Source organism: Leptonychotes weddellii, chromosome X (genome assembly GCF_054177405.1).
Source record: "Leptonychotes weddellii isolate Sample4059 chromosome X, ASM5417740v2, whole genome shotgun sequence".
NCBI lineage: Eukaryota > Metazoa > Chordata > Mammalia > Carnivora > Phocidae > Leptonychotes > Leptonychotes weddellii.
The window spans coordinates 19,488,588-19,509,243 of record NC_138385.1 but is presented as its reverse complement, the minus strand read 5'-3'; the positions used below and the strand labels follow the sequence as shown (position 1 = coordinate 19,509,243).

At 36.6% G+C, this 20,656-nt stretch overlaps 1 pseudogene; it reads right to left on the bottom strand.

Moving 5' to 3' along the window:
- Window positions 1–18,025: 18,025 nt before the first annotated feature.
- LOC102750769 (NADH dehydrogenase [ubiquinone] 1 alpha subcomplex assembly factor 4 pseudogene) overlaps window positions 18,026–20,656 on the bottom strand; it is a 3,496-nt pseudogene continuing 865 nt past the window's right edge.

Sequence of the window (20,656 nt, the reverse complement as noted above, 5' to 3'; positions counted from 1 at the left end):
CCCACAACTGCTCAGTCACAAAGACATAAAGCACAATGACACTCATGGGCCCCTGGGACTCCTCCTGGGAGAATTGCACTGGGGGCAAACCACAGGAGTTTGCAGAGTTTGGTGCACACAGAAGAGGAGACACTTTGACCCAGAGGGTTTATTGATGAGGGAGGAACACAGTCTTGTGGCTCTGGGCCAGAGATCCTGCATGGCCATTTTTGCTTTGACCCTCTGAAGAGGTGCAGAAAGCTGCCAGGAAACAAAAGCAACAGAGATGACCAGCTCACATTGAACCCTTCCTCCTGACAAGGGGTGGGGCAACCCCGCCCAGGCAAAGACACCTGAGAAGCAGAATAGCAGGCCCCTCCCCCAAAAGACAGACTGGAAAAACAGGTGAATGACAAGCCTATGGATCCCACAGGAGTGTAAAACTCCAATACAAGGGGAAAATAATATATTGAACTCCAGGTGTTTCCTCATGACTCGTTCATCCTTCAGTCTAAAATTTTCCATTTTTTACCTTTTTCCCATTTCAACCAGATTATTATCTTACCAATTTATGTTTTTGTGTCACTTTTTAACTTTTTTTCCACATATACATTTTATAGATTTATGCCTCCTTCTAGTCCTTTTTTCACTCTATTCAATATATGTATAGGTTTTGTTTTCTTTGCAATTGTGGGATGTAGTATTTTCTAACACAGAGACCAAAATTCAATCAGGAACAAGTGAATCACCCTGCTTTGTCCACCCTGTGAGATTATAGTCTCTCCCCACCCCACTTTTCTTATTGTTTTCTTTCATTTTGGCTTTGTTTGCTTTTCTATAGTGGCTTCCAACCACTTTGGATTTTTTCTAGGGTGCATTCTGCTTTGGTTGTGGTTGATATTTTGGACTCTGTTCATTTGCACACCCATCCTTCCCTGGGCAGAATGACTAGAAGGAGGAATTCACAACAAAGGAAAGAACCAGAGGCAATGTTCTCTTCCACAGAGTTAATCAATATGGATATAAGTTAGATGTCAGAGATGGAATTCAGGTTAGCAATTATAAATTTAATAACTAGGCTTGAAAAAAGCATACATGACAATACAGAATCTCTAAGGGCGGAAATGAGATCTAATCAGGCCAAACTTAAAAATGCTATGAATGAGACGTAGTCTAAATTGGATGCTCTAACAGCTAGGGTCAATGAGGCAGAAGAGAGAATAAGAGATCTAGAGGACAGTTCGGTGGAAAGGAAGGAAGTCAAAGAAAAAGGAGAAAGACAACTAGCCCATGAAGAAAGACTTCAAGAATTTAATGATGCCTTGAAAACAATGTTAGAATTATTGGGATCCCAGACAGGGTGAAGAGAGAGAGAGGACTAGAAGGTATATTTGAGCAACTCATGGCTGAGAACTTCCCTAATCTGGGGAAGAAAACAAGCATTCCTGTCCAAGAAGCAGAGAGGACCCCTCCCAAAATCAACAAAAATAAATCAATACCCTGACATATAATAGTGAAGCTTGCAAATCTTAGAGCAAAAGAAGCTATCCTGAGAGCAGCTACAGAGAGGAATTTCCTCAGGAATGGAAGGAGGAACGTCAGAATAACATCAGACCTATCCACAGAAACCTGGCAGGCCAGAAAGGGCTGGCATGATATATTCAGGGTACTAAATGAGAAAAACATGCTGCCAAGAATACTTTATATAGCAAGGCTGTCATTCAGATAAGGAGAGATGAAGAACTTCCAGGACAGACAGAAACTGAAAGAATATGTGACCACTAGGCCAGCCCTGCAAGAAGTATTAAGGGGCATTATGTAAGTGAAGAGAGACCCCAAGAGTAACATATACCAGAAAGTAACAAAGACAACCTACAAAAAAAGGGACTTTACAGGCAATACAATGGCATTAAATTCATATCTTTAATAGTTACTCTGAATGTCAATGGGCTAAATGCTCTGACCAAAAGACACAGGTATCAGATTGGATAAAAAAAAACATCCATATGCTGTCTATAAGATACTCATTTTAGACCTAAAGACACCTCCAGACTGAAAGTAAGGGGATGGAGAATGATTTACAATGCTAATGGACCTCAAAAGAAAGCTGGGGAAGCAATCCTCATATCAGACAAATTAGACTTTAAACCAAAAAGACTGTAGTAAGAGATGTAGAGGGACACTATATCATACTTAAAGGGTCTATCTAACAACAAAATCTAACAATTGTAAATATCTATGCCTTCAACATGGGAGCAGCCAATTACATAAACCAACTAATAACCAAAATAAAGAAACATATTGATAATAATACATTAATAGTAGGAGACTTCAACACTCCACTCACAGCTCTGGACAGATCATCTAAGCAGAAGATCAACAAAGAAACAAGAGCTTTGAATGACATATTGGACCAGATGAACTTCATAGATATATACAGAACATTCCATCCTAAAATAACAGAATACTCATTCTTCTCGAGCGCACATGGAACTTTCTCCAGAAGAGATCACATACTGGGTCACACAAGAGGTATCAACAAATACCAAAAGATTGAGATTATTCCCTTCATATTTTCAGACCACAGTGCTTTGAAACTGGAACTCAATCACAAGAAAAATTTGGAAGGAACTCAAACACTTGGAAGTTAAAGAGCATCCTGCTAAAGAATGAATGGGTCAACCAGGAAATTAAAGAACTTAAACAATTCATGCAAACTAATGAGAATGAAAGCACATCAGTCCAAAACCTATGGGATACAGCAAAGGTGGTCCTTAGAGGGAAGTAGATAGCAATCCAAGCCTCTCTCAGAAAATGAAAAAAATCCCCAATACACAAACTAGCCTCACACCTAAATGACCTGGAGAAAGAACAGCAAATAAAGCCTAAACTAAACAGAAGAAGACAAATAATAAAGATTAGAGCAGAAATCAATGAAATAGAAACTAGAAGAACAGTAGAACGGATCAATGAAACTAGAAGCTTGTTCTTTGAAAGAATTAATAATATAATAAACCTCTAGCCAGACTTTTCCAAAAGAAAAAAGGCACAAATTAATAAAACCATGAATTAAAGGGAAGAGATCACAACCAATACCAAGGAAATACAATTTTTATAACATATTAGGAGCAACTATATACCAAAAAATTAGGGAATTCAGAAGAAATTGATGCATTCCTGGAAATTTGCACCCCAATGTTTATAGCAGGAATGTCCACAATAACCAAACTATGGAAAGAGCTGAGATGTCCTTTGACACATGAATGGATATAGAAAATGTGGTTCATTCATACAATGGAATATTACTCAGCCATCAGAAAGTATGAATACCTACCATTTACATCGACATGATGGAACTGGAGGAGATTATGCTAAATGAAGTAAGTCAGCCAGAGAAAGACAATTATCATATGGTTTCATTCATATGTGGAATATAAGGAATAGTGCAGAGGACAATAGGGGAAGGGAGGGAAAACTGAAAGGGAAGAAATCAGAGATGGAGACAAACCATGAAAGACTCTTGACTCCAGGAAACAAACTGAGGGTTGTTGAAAGGGAGGTGGGTAGGGGGATTGGGTAACTGGGTGATAGACATTAAGGAGGGCATGTGATGGGATGAGCACTGGGTGTTATATGCAACTAATGAATCATTGAACATTATATAAAAAATAATGATGTACTATATGTTGGCTAAATGAATTTAAATTAAAAACAAACAAAAACCTCCAACAAACTAAAGTTCAGGATGGAAGGGTGCTTTAATATTTGCAAAACAATCAACATGATGTGTCACATTAACAAGAGAATTAATAAAACCCATATGACTATTTCAGTAGATGCAGAAAAACGTTTGACAAAGTACAACATCCATTCATGATAAAAAACCCTCTGCAAAATGGGTCTAGAGGGAATATATCTTATCATAATAAAGGGCTTGTATGGAAAACCCATGGTTAACATCATACTGAAAGATTAAAAACCAAGAGCTTTTCTCCTAAGGACAGGAAAAAGACAAGGATGTCCACTCTTACCACTTTTATTTAACATAATAGTGGAAGTTCTAGCTACAGTAATTAGAAAACATACAAAAATCAAAGGCATCCAAATTTTAAGGAAGAACTAAAACTCTCACAGTTTGCAGATGACATGATAGTTTCTATAAAAAACCCTAAAATCTTGACCAAAAATCTAGTACAAATGATAATTGAATTCGGTAAAGTTGCAGGATACAGAATCAATGTACAGAAATCTGTTGCATTTGATACACTAATAATGAAGCAATAGAAAATAAAATTAAGAAAACGATCTTATAGGGGCGCCTGGGTGGCTCAGTCAGTTACACATCTGCCTTTGACTCAGGTCATGATGCCAGGGTTGTGGGATTGAGCCTTGTGTCATGCTCCCCACTAGCAGGGAGTCTGTTTGCCCCTCCCTCCTGCTCATGCTTGTTCTTGCTCTCTCCCTCAAATAAACAAATAAAATCTTTTTTTAAAAAAATAAAACAATTTTATCTACAATCACACACACACAAAAAAAACCCCAAAATATCTAGGAATAAACTTAATCAAAGAGGTAAAAGACATGTACTCTGAAGACTATAAAACAGTGATGAAAGAAATTCAAGATGACACAAAGAAATGGAAAGACGCGGTTTGGAAGAATATTGTTAAAATGTTTATACTACCAAAGCAATCTACACAAGGCAATTCATATAAAAATATCAACAACATTTTTCACAGAGTCAGAAGAAACAATCACAAAATTTGTATGGAACCACAAAAGATTTTGAAGAGCCAAAGCAATCTTGAAGAGGAAAAACAGAACTGGAGGTATCACAATTCCAGATTTCAAGTTCTATTAAAAAGTGGTAGTAATTAAAACAGTATGGTACTGGCATACAAATAGACACATATATCAATAGAAAAGAACAGAAAACCCAGAAGTAAATCAACAGTTATATGATCAATTAATCTTTTATAAAGGAGGCAAGAATATGCAATGGGAAAGAGACAGTCTATTCAACAAGTGGTGTTGGGAGAAATGAATAGCCTCATGAAAAAAAGAAAAAGGAAAAAAAGAAAGAAAGGAAAGAAGAAAAAAAGAAAGAAAGAAAGAAAGAAAGAAAGAAAGAAAGAAAGAAAGAAAGAAAGAAAAAGAAACTGGACCACTTTCTTTCACCATACACAAAAATAAACTCAAAATGCATTAAGGACCTAAATATGAGACCTGAAACCATAAAAATCCTTGAAGAGAGCACAGGTAATAATGTCTCTGATGTTGGCTGTAGCAACATTTTTCTAGATATGTCTCCTGAGGCAAGGGAAATAAAAGGAAAAATAAACTATTGAGACTACATCAAAATAAAAAGCTTCTGCACAGTGAAGGAAATAATCAACAAAACAAAACAAAAAAAACCCAACCTACTCAATGGGAAAAATATTTGCAAATGACATATCTGATAAAGGGTTAGGACCCACAATGTATAAAGGACTTATAGAACTCAACACCCAAGAAACAAATAATCCATGGGCAGAAGACATGAATAGAGAGTTTTCCAAAGAAGACATAAAGATGGCCAACAGATATATGAAAAGATGCTCAACATCACTCATCATCATGGAAATACAAGTCAAAATCATGATGAGATACCACCTCACACCTGTCAGAATGGTTAAAATTAACAAATCAAAGCTACAATGACATATCACCTCACAGCTATCAGAATGCCTAAAATCCCCAACACAAGAAAGAAGTGTTGGCAAGGAAGTGGAGAAAAAGGAACCCATTTCCACTGTTGGTGGGAGTGCAAACTGGTGCAGCCACTCTGAAAAACAGTATGGAGGTTCCTCAAAAAAACAAAACAAAATATATAACTACCCTATGATCCAGAAAAATAAACTAATCAGAGCAAGGCAAATACCATATGATCTCACTCACATGTAGAATTTAAGAAACAAAACAAACAAGCAAAGAAAAGAGAGAGATAGACAAGAAACAGACTCTCGACTATAAAGAACAAACTGATGGTTACCAGAGTGGAGTTGGGTCGGGGGATGGGGGGAAATGGGGAAATAAGTAATAGGGATTAAAGAGTGTACTTATCATGATGAGAAAAAAATAATTGGAAAAAAAGAAACTAAAAAGTCTCTCTCTCTCTCTCCCTCTCTCATTTTCCAGATAGTCATTTTTTTAATCACACAAATATCAAGTAATTCTATAATTTTTATAGGTTTATGCTAATTTCTACTAGTTCCAGAGAGCACAGCATATAAAAAGATGTAAGGAAGGAAGGAAGGAAAAGAAAGATAAATTTGTCTCCAAGTAAACTGTTGAAAACACCAAAAGTCAAGACAATTTCTAATAAGACCTACTTTTGGGAACCTATAAAATGTGGTATAATTATAAAAATCATAAAATTTCTGTTGTTCTTCCAGGAATTATTATTAAATTTCATTTCTTTAGTGATTTCAATATCTTAAGAAGTGATATAATTTACAATAAATCCACCATCCTTTAAAGGAAACAAACAAACAAAAACAAAAAACTCTCTTTGTTTCTGAGGCATCTCTTCTCTATAACCATAGAAACAAAACAAAACCATAGAAAGTTAGGTTAAAAATATCAAGAAGATGTTTGATTCCTTAGGATTTGATTTTCTTTACCTTCACCTTCACTTTGCCTTCACATTCAGCTTTACCTTCACAGTCCAAGGAGTCTCAATACTAGTAGAGTATTTTTGCTTAAACACAAGCTTAATATTTCCAATTACATGGACACAGAAAGGACCTCTTCTTAAACTACTCACATTGGTCTCTTCTCATCCTCTTTACCTTGTTGCAACTTCTAAAAAGAGGTATTTTCATCTATCACCAGATCCAACTAAAAAAAAAAAAAACCTTCCTATAGTTTTCTATCAATCAATAGCACACACATGCTTTGGTAACATATACTGTTTTACTACAAACCCTGACTTAAATATTTTAATGAAGCAAAGAAAAGCACACAGAAAATTATCATGTATGTATGTACAAAAATGAGGATTTCAGCATCTGCAAATGTACTAGTAGCCATAATGAGAATGAAGATCATAATCATTCCTGTCACAAAAGTGCTGTGAGCTGCAGGCCATGGAAGATTATTATTTGAAAGGAAAAAAATTAGCTCTTACAATGAAAGATCTCCAAGGAGACCACTGGAGTCATTACATCATTAATTTATCTGGAGCTCTCTACAAGTCCCTTGAGTTGCTATTACCTCATTTCCTCATTTGTCAAATGCAGATAATACAATCTACCATATTAAACAGTTATTTCAAGGGTAAAATGGGATAATAGGTGTTAATAATACTGAAATTATTGAAAGCATTATATAAATGTAAGACATTACTGCTACTAGAATCAAGGTTTGTACAGAACAAAAATGATTCCAATAATGCAATTAAAACAAAGCTCCACCAATCCAAAGCTATCTACATTCTACAATCATAGATGCAGTGTTTAAAAATTTTGAACCCTTCTGAGTTGGCTATGGCAAAAAAAAAAATTTGATGTAATTTAACTGTTATTAGTGAGTTTTTAGTTTACAGATTATTTGTTTAGAAGTAGCAATTTGCTAAACACTAGTCAACACAAATCTATTTAGTTTGACCCACACCTACACACACTTTTGTATGGCCAATTTTTACCCTACTACTATATATAAATTATACACTTGTGACTGTAACTTCAGTCTATAACCTAAGAGATCCTCCTCTTTCATACTACCATCAGCTTATTTGAAGCATAACATTCATCATATACTACAGATATTGCCTGCTTATTTGTTGACTTTTCCAACAAACTACAAAATACTTTATTACAGAGATTATGTCTCTCTTGTTCACCATTACATCTTTGTTGTATGGTACAGTATCTGAAATATAGAAGGTGCTAAACAAATCTTGAAGGAATTATGAAAGAAACAAATGAGTATTATAATGCCTTTCTGCTGAGTAAAAAAATCCTATGTTCAGGTTTAGATAAAAAGGTTAAAGAGGTTCATGGGAAAAGATGGCAGAGGAGTAGGGGACCTTATTCCAACCATTCCCCAGAATTGAGCTGGTTATGTACCAGACCACTCTGAACACCCACGAAATCAGCCTGAGGTGTAAGAAGATAGATCTGGATCCCTACAAACAGAATATCACAGGAGGTTGGTTTCCAAGTACAAAGTGGGGAGCCGTGATTCCGCAGGCAGATACCTGAGGATAAATGGAAGGAAGAGGGAGCTGAGCCTTCGGGATCCTACACCACCAATGAGAGATAACCTCCCACGCTGGGGAACAGGGACAGAATCGCAGACCAGTAGTGACGGGGAAAGGACTTTAGGGCAGCTCCATGGACTGAAACCCAGAGCAGGGCCGTGTGTGCAAACTGGGGGTGGCTGGTGGTTTTAGAAGCACAAAGGTAGGAGATGTGCCCTGACTTGGAGGCGAGAATTGGGAGCACTGCTGAGGGACGCACAACCCAGGACACTGCAGTTTATAGCAGCACAGACAGAAACGGAGATAGTGTAGCCCAGAGAGTTCACTGAAGAACAGATTGCAATCTCTCTGCTCTGAGGCAGAGGGTTGGAAATGGTCTCTTCTGCTCTGACAGTTGGAAGAGACACGGAAAGCCACCTGGGAAAGCCACAAGAGAACAAAAGGCCCAAAAAATCGGTTTTCACTGAGCCCATCCCCCCCCAAAGGGGGCAGGGCAACTCTGCCCAAACAGGGATGCCTGAGTAACAGCAAGGCAGGTCCCTCCCCCAGAAGACAGGCTGGGAGAACAAGAGGCCGGCAACCATAAGGTCCCTAGAAAACAGGTGCATCTTGCTTGGGTTGTGGTCAATAATTTGGACTCTATACATTCCCTCAACCACCCCTCAACAGAATGACCAGGAAGAAGAACCCCCAAAATAGGAAAGACTCAGAGACTATGATTTATGCCAGAGATTTAAAAATGGATTCAGATATAACCAAGATGTCAGAAATGGAATTCAGGGTAGCAATTGTGAAGACAATAGCTAGAATGGAGAAATCGATTAATGGCAACAGAGAGTGTCTAAGGACAGAAATGAAAGCTGAATTGGCAGAATTTAAAAATGCTATCAATGGGGGGGTGGGAGGATGGGTTAGCCTGGTGGTGGGTATTGAGGAGGGCACATTCTGCATGGAGCACTGGGTGTTATGCACAAACAATGAATCATGGAACACTACATCTAAAACTAATGATGTAATGTATGGGGATTAACATAAGAATAAAAAAAATTTAAAAAATTAAAAAAATTAAATAAAATAAAAATAAAAATTTAAAAAGCTGCAAGCACTCAACTGAAGGAAAAAAAATGCTATCAATGAGATCCAATCTAATCTAGATAATCTGTTAGGGTAAGCGAGGCAGAAGAATGAATTAGTGATCTAGAAGACCAATTAATAGACAAGAAGGAAAAAGAGGAGGCCAGGGAAAAACAACTTAAAATACATGAAAATAGAATCAGAGAAATAAGTGACACCATGAAACGTTCCAATGTCAGAATTATTGGGATCCCTAAGGGGGTGGAGAGAGAGAGGACTAGAAGATATATTTGCGCAAATCATAGCTGAGAACTTCCCTAATCTGAGGAATGAAACAAACACTGGTGTCCTAGAGGCAGAGAGGACCCCTCCCAAGATGAAGGAAAACAGGCCAACACCTCGGAATGTAATAGTAAAACTCGCAAATCTTAGAACCAAGGAAACCATCTTAAGGGCAGTTAGTGGGAAGAGATTCCTTACGTACAGAGGGAGGAACATCAGAATAATGTCAGACCTATCCACAGAGACCTGGCAAGCCAGAAAGGGCTGGCAAGACATATTCAGGGTACTAAATGAGAAGAACATGCAGCCAAGAATATTTTATTTGGCAGGGCTGTCATTTAGAATGAATGGAGAGATACAGAGCTTAAAAGACCGGCAGAAACAGAAAGACTATGTGACCACTAAGCTGGCCCTTGCAAGAAAATTAAGGGGGGTTCTATAAAAGGAGAAAGACCCCAGGAGTGATATAGAAAAGAAATTTACAGGGACAATCTATAAAAACAAGGTCTTCACAGGCAACACGATGACAATAAATTCATATCTTTCAAAGTCACTCTCAAAGTGAATGCCTTAATTGCTCCCATGAAATGGCACAGGGTTGCAGATTGGATAAAAAGATAGGACTCATCCATATGCTGTCTACAAAAGACGCATTTTGAACCTAAAGATACATCCAGACTGAAAGTGAAGGGATAGAGATCCATCTTCCATGACAACAGACCTCAAAAGAAAGCTGGAGTAGCAATTCTTATATCAGAAAAATTAGATTTTAAACTAAAGACTGTAGTTAGAGACACAGAAGGACACTATCATTCTTAAAGGGTCTATTCATCAAGAAGATCTAACAATTGTAAATATCTATGCCCCCAACATGGGAGCAGCCAACTATATAAGCCAACTGTTAACCAAAATAAAGAGTCATAGTGATAACAATATGTTAATTGTAGGAGACCTCAATACTCCCCTCTCAGCAACAGACAGATCATCTAAGCAGAAAATCACCAAAGAAACAAGAGCTTTGAATGACACACTGGACCAGATGGACCTCATAGAGCATTCCACATTCCACCCTAGAACAAGAGAACACTCATTCTTCTCAAGCGCACATGGAACTTTCTCCAGAATAGACCACATACCGGGTTATAAATCAGTTCTCAACCGATACCAACAGATTGAGATTATTCCCTGCATATTCTCAGACCATAATGCTCTAAAACTGGAACTCAATCACAAGAAAAAATTTGGCAGAAATTCAAACACTTGGAAGGTAAAGACCACTCTGCTCAGAAATGTTTGGATCAACCAGGAAATCAAAGAAGAACTTAAACAATTCATGGAAACAAATGAGAATGAAAACACATCGCTCCAAAACCTATGGGATACTGTAAAGGTGGTCCTAAGGGGGAATATATAGCCATCCAAGCCTCACTCAAAAAAAGAGAAAAGTCCTGAATTCACCAACTAACTCCACACCTTAAAGAACTAGAGAAAAAGCAACAAACGATGCCTAAGCCATGCATTAGAAGAGAAATAATTAAGATTAGTGCAGAGATCAATGAATTAGAAACCAGAAACAGAGTAGATCAAATCAATGAAACTAGAAGCTGGTTCTTTGAAAGAATTAATAAGATCAATAAACCACTGGCCAGACTTATCCAAAAGAAAAGAGAAAGGACCCAAATTAATAAAATTATGAATGAAAGGGAAGAGATCACGACTAACACCAAGGAAATAGAAACAATTATTAGAAATTATTATCTTCAACTGTATGCCAATAAATTGAGCAACCTGGAAGAAATGGATGCCTTCCTGGAAATCTATAAACTGCCAAGACTGAAACAGGAAGAAATTGACAACCTTAATAGACCAATAACCAGTAACGAGATTGAAGCAGTGATCAAAAACCTCCCAAAAAACAAGAGTCCATGGCCTGATGGATTCCCTGGGGCATTCTACCAAACATTCAAAGAAGAAACAATACCTATTCTCCTGAAGCTGTTTCAAAAAATAGAAACAGAAGGAAAGCTTCCAGACTCATTCTATGAAGCCAGCATTACCTTGTTCCCCAAACCAGGCAAAGACCCCATCAAAAAGGAGAATTTCAGACCTATATCCCTGATGAATATGGATTCCAAAATTCTCAACAAAATCCTAGCCAACATGATACAACAGCTATATACAGAAGAATGAAACTCGACCATTCTCTAACACCATACACAAAGATAAACTGAAAATGGATGAAAGACCTCAATGTGAGACAGGAATCCATCAAAATCCTAGAGGAGAACAGTCAGTAACCTTTTTGACATCATCCACAGCAACTTCTTTCAAGATACAGCTCCAAAAGCTAGTGAAACAAAAGCAAAAATGAACTCTTGGGACTTCATCAAGATAAAAAGCTTCTGCACAGCAAAGGTAACAGTCAACAAAACAAAGAGGCAACCCACAGAATGGGAGACATCTTTGCAAATGACACTACAGATAAAGGGCTGGTATCCAAGATTCATAAAGAATTTCTCAAACTCAACCCCCAAAAAATAAATAATCAAGTCAAAAAATGGGCAGAAGACATGAACAGACACTTCTCCAAAGAAAACATACAAATGGCTAACAGACACATGAGAAAATATTCATCATCATTAGCCATCAGGGAAATTTTAATCATAACCACATTGAAATACCACTTTACACCAGTTAGAATGGCAAAAATTGACAAGGCAAGAAACAACAAATGTTGGAGAGGTTGTGGAGAAAGGGGAACCCTCTTACACTGTTGGTGGGAATGCAAGTTGGAACAGCCACTTTGGAAAACAGTGTGGAGGTTCCTCAAAAATTTAAAAATACAGCTACCCTATGACCCAGCAATTACACTCCTGGATACTTACCCCAAAGACTCAAATGTAGTGAAAACAAGGGCCATATGCACCCAATGTTCATAGCAGCAATGTCTGCAATAGCCAAACTGTGGAAAGAGCCGAGATGCCCTTCGAGAGATGAATGGATAAAGAAGATGTGGTCCATATATACAATGGAACATTACTCAGCCATCAGAAAGGATGAATACCCAACTTTTACATCAACATGGATGGGAATGGAGGAGATTATGCTAAATGAGATAAGTCAAGCAGAGAAAGTCAATTATCATACGGTTTCACTTCTTTGTGGACCATAAGGAATAGAATGGAGGACATTAGGAGAGGGAAGGGAAAAATGAAGGGGAGGAAATCGTAGGGAGTGACGAACCATGAGAGACTATGAATTGTGAGAAACAAACTGAGGATTTTAGAGGGGAAGGGGGCATGGAATTGGTTAGTCCAGTGATGGGTATTAAGGAAGGCACGTACTGCATGGAGCACAGGGTGTTATATGAATACAATGAATCGTGGATCACTACATCCAAAGTTAATGATGTATTGTATGGTGACTAACATAACATAGTAAAATAAATTTTAAAAAAATGTTTAAAGAATTTTAGATATAAGGTTTAGGTTTTTTAAAATGATGGGAAGTCATTAACTATTTTGCCAATAAATGAGGACTCATGTACCTTTTTCTACATAAACAAAGATTATAATAAATTATAGTAGTATATATGGCATTGATTTTTGTGATGACTATGATATAAATTATTGAATGATTATGGAAAGAATGAGATAGCAACTACACTTAAACTAATAGATATCTTAAGAAAGAGGTGATGATTATGGTAAATTATAGGCAAAGATGGTGAAGAGAAATGGTTAGTAAAAAGATGAAGTTTTGAGTAGGAAGATAAATTACTGAAAGTTATAAACAAAGCTCAATAGCAATGAAGACAATGCAAACATGAATATAAATAATCACCCAGAAGCTTGTTTAAAGCCCCCAGCATAAGAAGCATAAAACTGAAAAAGTAAGCCCTTGTGTGAGGGAGCAAGCTGAAGAGTACATTTAATTGAGTTTAAAGGCACACAGAAGAGGCAGGGAACAAAATTATTAAAATGCCAACTGTGAATGGTAAGGAAAGTGTATGAAATATTATTAAATTTTGTATCAAACAGTCATAACAGAGACTTTACCTCAGACATTCAATTAAACCTACATTGAAAACTATGTCTTGCTTCTCTACAATCAAATTTGGCCACAATTAATGAACTATCCTTGCTTTGGACTATTTGTGAAAGAGAGCTATGTAATTGGATAAATGTCTGGGCATAAAATAGATTTAACAGTGTGTGAGTCTATTAAAAATCACAACTAATGTATGTTGATAATTTTTCACTAAACCTTTTCCCCTGAATCCTCTATTTTTTAAAAATTTACTTTTCTTTCTATTTGATATCTAGAAGCAAGGAAAAGTGCATGGTGTAATCTTAGTGTTTCTTCTAGTGCCATGATTCAATACTATATAAAATCAAAGATGTTTATGTATATGTTTCATATTAGTCAACAACCAAAAAGACAACAACTACAAACCTCATTTTTAGAATTCATAAATTCCTGGAAAAAGTCTTGATAAATTAGAATGATTCCCAGGATACTTTTCAGAATTTGCTGAGATCTATTAGGAAATTTTTTTTCATAATAAAATATAAACATATTTTTTTATTATTTATATCACCATCTAGTTATAGATTAGATGCAGAATTGAATCAAATCTAATATCTGCATACTATTTCAAATTTCTCACAGATTTACTAAATAATTCAAATAAAATAATATCAAGCAAAGCTTGTCATTTAATGACTAAAAATAATTTTACAAGCCCTAATTCCCTTATATATATATTTTTTACTTCATTGAATAACATCACATTTAATTTTTGAATAATTCAGTATCACTTTCTCCCTCCTTGTCAAATTGTCAAATTCATTTTGAAGACAAAGTGAGAAAATTCCTCAGACTTTTGCATGGAAAGAAATGCAAAGTATACATTCCATTTTGCACAAAACTGTAAGGAGGAAGCATGTCTTAGCATGTATGTAAAAAAAAATCTATAGAGGCAGTTGGTGTCTCCCTGCCAAGCAATATGGAGGAATATTTGAGGATATATAGGGCTAGTAGGTAAATATGTTTCCTTTCTATAATGTATTTCTGGGATATGATGGAGTATATGAGAAATTTGTCAAATATCCAGATTGCTTCTCACTCTTCTGAATTCAGGTGGGATAGACATTATCATCATAAGAACCCTAGGAAATATCTTTTTTATTTTATTTTATTTATTTATTTGACAGAAAGAGAGCGAGAGCAGGAACACAAGCAGGGGGAATGGGAGAGGGAGAAGCAGGCTTCCCGGTGAGCAGGGAGCCAGACATGGGGCTCGATCCCAGGACCCTGGGGTCATGACCCGAGCCAAAGGCAGTCGCTCAACGACTGAGCCACCCAGGCGCCCCCTTGGAAATATCTTTAAGGACAGTGTGAAAAAGTACAACTGAACTTTCTGCTATAAAATTTCAATTTTATCCTAGTTTACAAGAAGGAAATATGTTCTCACAAAGTTATTACTGCTGAGGTTTCCTGAGTCTAAAAGAAATACTGAAATTTCTAGCCATGCTACATTTCCGTATACCAAATTTCTTTCAGAAAAAAATACTTAAATATCAATGAAGAAATGACTAGCAAAAAAAGAAAAAGCAACAATATATCTTCAATTTTTGTTTAGGAGCAGGTATGTCACAGGTAGTTATGTCAATACCAACTAAAACAAGATTAAATACAAAACATAAGGAAAAGAATAATATAATTCTTATCTCTTAGTGATATGAATCATTTTTATGACACCTGAGTAATGAACACTTATATAAATAATAAAATATTATTCAGCCATAAAAAAAATAAGATCTTGTCATTTGTGACAACATGGATGGACCTAAAGGGTATTACACTAAGTGAAATAAATCAGACAATGGCAAATACCATATGATTTCACTTATATGTGAAGTCTAAGAGACAAAGCAACACTTTTTAAAAATACATGTAATATATACATATGTGTGAGTTTTAATTATTTAATATAATAAGGTCTTTGTATTAGAAGTCAATTATGTGATACAGAATCCACACATGCTGTGATATCACCAGCAAACAATAGGGAGAGGGGAAGGTGGACTGATTCACTCTCTAGGTTTGATCTCTAACAAAGGTACTGCACATTCCAAAAGGAGTTCCCAGAACTCAGGCCTAATTTAAACTGGCATCAATATCAAAGAAATCATCACAGTGAAAATATACTCAGGATTCCAGCTCCTGGTTAAAAATCTGAGTGATTTTTCAAGTCTGATCACAGGCAATTACAAAAGTTTTACCTGGCAGGTCTTACAGGGGAAAGCTGCCTTCCACACAACAGATACGGTGCACAGCCAATGCACTGCAGTTTCTGAAGGGAGTTTCACTCAAGTACTCAGGCCCCTCTGGCTGGTCATGATGTTCATATGTTTGTATTCCTAGCCCAGGTGACTTCTTTGCTAAGTCTCTTTACCTGAGGCCTTGGGCAGAGCTCTTCAGGCACTTCTGCTAAGGCCCCCTTAAGGGGAGAAGAAAATGAGGGGAAAACCTTGAACATACTTTTCCGCACTCTTTCTTAGTACCCAGTACTTTTCCACTCCTAGTTTTCTCTCCTTGTATCCCCATGGCCCCAGAGTGATAAAACCACCAAAGCTTTTTGTTTGAGTCTCTGTTATGGGTGAAATTGTGCCCCTCCCAAACTCAAATGTTTAAGTTCTAACCCCCAGTACCTCAGAATGTGCTGTACTCATAGAGAAGTTCTTTAAAGAGGTAATTGAGATGAAATTAAGTCATATGAGTGGGCCCTGATTCAATCTGATTGATGTCATAAGAAGAAGAGATTTGGGCACAGAAACTCACTGAAGGAAGACCATGGGAAGATGGTGTGGGGCAGGGGGAAGATGGCTATCTGCATGCCCAGGAGACAGGCCTTAGAAAAAACCAACCCTGCTGACACATTAATCTCAGACGTCTAGGCTCTAGCATAGTGATATAAAAGATTTTTGTTGTTTATGACACCAGTCTATGGTACTTTGTTATGGCTGCTATGTTCATTTGCTAGGGCTGCCATAACAAAATGCCACAGACTGGGTGGCTTAAACAACAGAATTTTATTTTATCATAGTTCTGGAGGCTGGAATTCCAAGATCAAGATGTTGGTGGGATTGATTCTTTCTGAGGACCCTTTCCCTTGGCTTATAGATGGCTGTCTGTTCCCTGTATTTTCACATGCTCTTCTGTGTGTCTGTGTTCTAATCTCTTATAAAGACACCAGTCCCATTGGATTAGGATCCACCGTAGTGGTCTCATTTTAACTTAATCACTTCTTTAAAGGCCCTATCTCCAAACATAGTCACATTCTGAGGTAATGGAAGTTAGAATTTCAATTAATGAATTTTGGGTGGACACAATTCAGTTCATAACAGCAGCCTTATAAAAACTAATACAGGCTCCCTCAACAGTAAGATGACTCCTCCCCCGACCTGTGCTGATCCACTTGACCTTCTACCAGCATGCTGTTCCTTAGGGAAAACTGGAACACAGGCTATGCTTTCTCCAATTTTAGCCTGTTGCTTGTACAATTGCAGTAAATGACTAAAGTCTTGCTTATTACTTTCATTTTTGGCTTGTTGCTTTAACTGACTATTCTGACACCTGACATCTCAGCTCATTCTCCAGTTCAGCCGAGCTCTTGACATATATATCCTGGTTGAAAAAGATCCCAGATAGGACTGAAAGTATAAAAACAATGCCCAAATGTTCAGCTCCATACTAAAAGGGCCTGGTAGAGCTAACAAGATGTTCAGAACACAGTCATGGAAGGGTGGACTCAATGGAGAAACAGAACCAACCAAAAAAAGCCATAATCCCAACAACTGGCAATGGCTACATTAACTAGTAATTTGGAGGGGCGGGGACCAGAGTAAATCAGTGTGCAGGATATATTTCTAGAAGACACTCAGGACAGAGAGATTAACTCCAGAACCTATCTTCTTGTAGAGCCTTGTCATATATTATCACATTTCTCAGAGGTGTGGTGAAGAATAGCATGCCTTTGGGAAGGAAATGTCTGACACTGACATTTATTAAGAAAATAATCTATCTCAAATTAATCCAGTTTATTTTCATGAGATGGTAACTAGTGTTTTAAGTTATAGGAATTCCATGAATATTGCATTTCTGTATTTAAACAATGATTAGAACTAGGTATGTCATCATAAAATTTTGGGAAGGATGGCAAAGTGATAAAAAAATTGGAAGTTTTGTAGAGTTACAAGTAGTTGAACATCCATAGTCAAGAAGATCTGATTAAGGAGTCATTATCAAGCTAGAGATATTTTTAGGTAATTTTGTTGTGAGCCTTGTCCTATTAAATATTTTTATTAGTGACATGGATAAGGACATTAATAATTTTTGATCAATTTTGTGGAAAACATGAAAAAGAGAGGAAGAGCTGACATGTTAAATGGCAAAAATGACAATCAATAAAGATGTGACAGTGGCTAAATCTAACAAGGTAAAATTTAACAGAAATAAATGTAAAGTTATGTATTTGAGTCTAAAACCTACACAAATTGAAAGAGATATGGCTTATTTTGTTTATGTGACCAAAAGAATTCTCCAGCTTATTGCCTCAAAGAAATAAATTTAAAAAGATATGATCGATGTTTCCATATTAAAATAAAAAATAATTATGTATGAAAGATTCTATTTATTCTGTGTTACCTGTACAACAAAACTAAGACAAGTGAGTAGAATTTAAAGGGATAAAGAAGGGGCTAAATAAAAAGCAAAGTTTTCTAATAGCCCAGATTTTCAAAAATAGCATTTTTAAAGAAGTAATGAGTTCCCCTTCACTGGAATTGTTCAAGCTGAAGATTAATAATGAGGTATGATAAATTTAATAACCATATATCTGCATTAGTTTAGGAATGGCTTAATTCAATAAAGAATTAGATACACTCTAGGATTTGACTAATTCAAGAAACTTTCTGAAAACAATAACCTTTCTATATGTGACAAGACTTCTATTTTGAATAGAATGATTTTAAGGCAAGAGTAGCTAATGGCCCAAGCAATTAGGTGTAATAAAATCCCATTATGATAATTCACGTTTCTATGACTCAACTGAGCTGTAAAACAAATTTTCTGGCATAAATATTACATAAAAAACAGAGGTCATCTCACAAAAAAGTCATAAATAATAGCAACTTAGTCAACTGTAATGAGAAAGTCATATACATAATATTTTGTACTTCTCTCTCCTTTTTTTTTAAAGATTTGGGAAGTACTTTATTTGATCATGTGACACCATATAACAACCAGATTTACAGAAGCCTAACCACAGTATAGATTTGAATAGGGACGATGCCTCAGAAATAGCAGTCTTAGTGATTCAAGTACTGACCTTTATTTGATAAAGGAAAACAGTTTTGATGACTAATTTACCAGAGTTTTAAAATGCAATTTTATACAGTTGTTTTCTTAAAAGAACTACTGTTTTGAACCACAATAAACAAGGTACAGTTTATTCACATAAAGAAACTGCCATTGAAAACATGTTTAAAAATTCCCATCTCACTCCATTTTTCCCTTCTCAGCACTGCAATGCTTCATTCCATCATCATGCTGAATTCCTCAGCATCTTCCATACCATTTCCAAGGGAATCCCTGGGAAGTAGCAAATGTCTGCCTTCCTTTAGAAAGACACAGATAACCTGGAATTTTTCTTACCACATTCTCCAATGTTCCTACAACTTGCACTTTCTGCTCTTCTGAAATAAGCTTCTTTTTGGCACAGCAGAAAAAACATGCCACGAGGAATCTGAAAACCTAGATTCTGGGCCCAGCTATGTCATAAGAGAATAATCCTAAACAAGTCATGAAACCTCCCCAGCCCTCTGTTCTTAACTGCAAAAAATAAGTCATATTCTTTCAGTCCTTTATTATTTATCCTCACAGTAACCGTTAGATTTAAATAAGGCAGCATTATACTCATTTCATAGAGGAAATTCAGTCTCAAAGAGGTTACACAATCTACTCAAGATCCCACAGGTGGTAATAAGACAACATACACATCTTTTAGTAACGACAGCAAGATCCCATAGGTGGTAATAAGACACAGCTAAACTTAGATGATCTCACTCAAGACCCTAGTACTGGTACACACTGTACTCATAAGTTGGTTCAATGGATGAAGCAGCAGTTTCCCAGGTCCCTTCCAATATTCAAATTTTAAACTTCTTGCAATTTTTTCCTCCCTTTCAACCAGCATTTAAATTAGAAAGCATATATATAATTCGTCACTAAATTTCATTTACCATGGTTCTGTGATTTAACCCTTCTTTATAATTTTCTTATATTTCTTTTTTTTTTTTTTTTAAAGATTTTATCCATTTATTATTTGAGAGAGAGAGAATGAGAGACAGAGAGCATGAGAGGGAGGAGGGTCAGAGGGAGAAGCAGACTCCCCGCCGAGCAGGGAGCCCGATGCGGGACTCGATCCCGGGACTCCAGGATCATGACCTGAGCCGAAGGCAGTCGCTTAACCAACTGAGCCACCCAGGCGCCCCGATAATTTTCTTATATTTCTATATTAAATCCAGAGAAGTGACTTTTTTTTCTGATAGCTCCCACAACTGCCTGCCTCTCTGAAAGCTTTTGGATCTACCTGTTGTCAAAACAGAGATTGCTAAAATTTTGTAAATACCAATTCCTTTTTATAATTTTAAGAAGTCATTCCATACTTAAATAAAACAGTTCAAAACAAGAGAAGTCCTCGCTCTTATTCCCTGTAATAATAAAATGTACTTTCTATTGATTTTGTATCCACTTTCCTGTCTGCTTTCTTTTGGGAAATACTGTTATCCTACCTCGCTGTCAAGTCTCCCTCTCCCTAACAAGAAAATACCGCAGTCCTAAGAGTTAGGAAAACTCTTACTTTCACAATTCCATAGGAAGAATAAATTAACCACCTAAATTGGATGGCGAAACTTTGAATGTTAAATGAGAGATTCGGGACATTTCCCAAGAGGCCATATGACCAGTCTAAAAGCTGATGATATGATTTGCCTAAAATTACACTTTAAGTTT